Source organism: Vigna umbellata, chromosome 10 (assembly GCF_029865625.1).
Source record: "Vigna umbellata cultivar VRB3 chromosome 10, Vumbellata_1.0, whole genome shotgun sequence".
Classification (NCBI taxonomy): Eukaryota; Viridiplantae; Streptophyta; class Magnoliopsida; order Fabales; family Fabaceae; genus Vigna; species Vigna umbellata.
Window position 1 is genome coordinate 6,479,357 of NC_142174.1, and position 3,558 is coordinate 6,482,914.

The window sequence follows — 3,558 nt, forward strand, 5'->3', positions numbered from 1 at the left end:
TAGTGAAAACATGGAGTGAGTGAAACTCATACAGTTAGGGTAACAGGTGTTATTCGTTGACTAAGGATACTAGGAGTGGTGAAGGATACTGCACAACCAGGAGTGGCTGAAACTCAAGTAGGCAGTATGAAGGGAGAATTAGAGTTAACAGAAAGAGAATGAGTGGCTTAGGGAAAAAATGGTCTTTTTACCTTTATTAATTGGTGTAGGAATTAAATAAAGGGGGTGTAAGTAGTAAAATCATGCAAATTAAACTAAATAAAATAAAAAGATAAAGGTTGATTAATTTGGAAATTTGATGTATTTGAGCCATTGGAATAATCGATTATCTTAAGTGATAATCGATTATCACAGTATAATTTACGTAATTGTGAACTTCTCGGGAATAATCGATTATCACTTATGACAAACGATTGTCCTAGTTTATTTTGTTTAAAAATGGCGAATTTGATTAAGAGTGGACGTGGGTCAAGCTTGAGGAGTTGTAGAACGTGATGATAAGCAAAGAATGGGATTGATGACCATATTTAGGGTCAGGTTTGACTTATGGTTGAGATTTGAAGCATGAGTGGGTGTTGGGTGTACTTGAGTATGTGGTTGATGAGCATAAAAGTGTGGGATAGGTCTACTTGTTGTACCTAGTAAAACCTAAGTTTATCTACAAATATGTGTTTCCTTTTGCCTTGTGTGCAAAGGAAGGGTTTTTCGGGTATTGAACTTTCCTTGTGGAGGGATGTTGGTGTTTTCCTTGCCCTTGTGTGGCAGGAAGACATGTTCCTTAGCTGGATTGTGAGACTACTCAAGAAGATCTGTAAGGGAGGCTGTAGATTGGTCTGTAAGAGCGGCTACAAGCGGGTGAGGTAGGATACAGGAATGCGACTTACTCTTTCCACTATAATGTTCTTGGTTGATAGCCATGATGGTGGTGTATCTATAATGATGATCATAGTATTGAAGATGCTCCAGATGATGCTATGTTGATAGTGGTGTTACTATAACGGTTATAACAAGTAGTTAGCATAGGTGCTAATGAGTGAATAGATCAAGGGTCTATATGAGAGATGTTAGTGATGACATCAAGGGTTAAAGAATCAAAGATCGAGGATCGAGAATTGAGTAACTCATTGTGATTGAATTGTATGTTAGAGGATTATGGATCCTATTGTTATTACTATTGGGTATGGGGTGGTTGTTTATGGTTGATATATTTAGTGTGGTTATATCTTATTATTATGATTGTTTTATCGGTAGCTTACCTCATACATGTTTGTGTTTGTATATGGGCGATGATCGTATAATGTATTTTACGTGAACAAATGATGTTACAGATGTTTCAGAAGCATGATAGACTCAAGAATTGACAGGAGAAAATCTTGGGGATTTTCTTTAAAAGTTCTTTTGGTTAGAATTTTAAGACAATGTAATCGGGGTTATTTTATTTCCTTCGTTATTTTCAATATTATTGAATAATGTAATTGGACAAGGCTTTTGGAACTATTATGTTTTGAATAAATTATGCACGTTTAAAAGTTAAAGTTTTTGAAAATACATTTTCGTGCTCTAACATAGTTTGAAATTTACCGATTTTTGCAATAATCCATGACACCCTGAATTTGGGGCATTACACCTATTTTTAAATTCCTTTTTTAAAACTTGACAAATAAATTATCAATCTCGATATTTCAAATAACAATCATTACGAGCAAAATACATTCAACTTTTATGAGATCAACATGCAATTTATAAGTGCTCACTAAACCTTTCATAATCATTCAAAGATCGTGCTGTTTGATTTGAAAAAGTTCTAATTGTGCTTATGTTTTTCATATTTTTTTATCTCGAGTGTTTTCAAATTTCTTTTTGAGTTGTAATATAATATGTTATCTAGTAGAAGCTCCTTGAGTTGTTTTTTATAGAGTTAATAATGATATACATACTCTTGGATAGCTAAACAGTTATTAAGACCAAGTATTTCAAGAGTGGGTAGGATAGATGTCATCTTTGGTGTCTAGAGTAGATTGGGGATTATATCCTCTTGTGTGTTTGTAATTGTTTTATAGCTTTCTACAAACTCTTATTGATAATGGAACTAATTTTTCTAATGGGAAAATTGAGAACTAGATGTAGGATTATTAGAATTTGAACTAGAATAAATTTGTGTGTGATCTTCTTCTTTCTTTATCATCTTATATAACACTTTTTATTCTTGTATCAATTAGAATTCAAGAAATTTGTATTCTAGTTTTTCAAAGTTGATAAGATTTAAAGAAAGAAATTTTATTTGGAAGAGCTTTTAAAACTAATTCTTCCTCCCTCTTGGATTAGCAATGTCATTTTTCTTTTACTAACATGAAAAACAACCCAAAAACACATGAAGGAAATGTCAAATTTTATCTTAAAAACTTTTTTTCATTAGCAAATGAAATTAAATATTGGATAGACACATTGTTTTGTAAGTTTTCCTCTGAATTGTATCTCATGAAGAGCGATCAGATTTTACTTAGTTTCAAGCTGTAAAATGCAATATTTAAAGTGCTTTTAGAGTTTGTTTTTGTAACCTCTCCTTCAAAGATTGATAACATATTAATAACATGTAATGTACAAAGGTTAATGGATTAGATAGATTTAATATGTGTTTTCATATTGGTTCGTCTTATAAACCCAGACTATGTGTAGTTCTTGACCAACATGATCAAGTTTTACTAAGGTAAATGATAATGTTATATTTCACCATTATTATTAGGCATTTTACATTAACAAAATCACCTCTCTCTTTTTTAACTCACTTAGTCCTCATGTTGATCTTTTTTTTCTAGGTAGTTAAATATTAGTTATTCATATATAATTGTAGCATTAATCTCCATTAATTTTTTTTCCATTAATCTTATATTAAGCCAAGTAAGATTGAAATCCAAGGAAGTGTAGATAAAAGGTCAAATTAGGACTTTGAAATATTCTCCTGCATTTGGCGCTATCTAAAATTCAAGTTTAGCACAACGAAGCTTGGGAAGAAAATTTGTCACTAGTACTGAGTTTCATTAACCTGAGGTTGGGCACCACCTCTTAATGGTGAGTTTCGTGAAACACCACTTAGCCCTTGCTAAGTGCCACTTTCCAGTGGTGAATTGTGCTAAGTGAAGCTTCACTTACATTGAGCGCCACTTGGATAGAGATTTATTCCTTGCCTTTGAGTTCATGCACCCATATGGAGTTTTTGAAGTTGAGTGTCACTTTTGCTAATGTGGCACTTTTAGATTATTTCTTTGTGCTTCTTTGAGTCACAAAGACTTTTTTTTGGAAATAGAGAAGTGAAGAACGTGATCTTGAAGACCTTTGGTACTGGTAAGGTTTCCTTGGAGTCCTTCATGCTCTTTGGTTATCCATCTTCTTCCATTATTCATCTTTTCTTTGTGGGCTCGTCATAACATTCAAGAACTAAACCCATTTTGTTGGAGTTAGATGTAAACAACTAAACTCTTATGTAATTGGTATTGTTTATATTTATATATGTCTTTCCATTCACTATTAGTATTTTGTTTATGATTAATGGATGTGGTG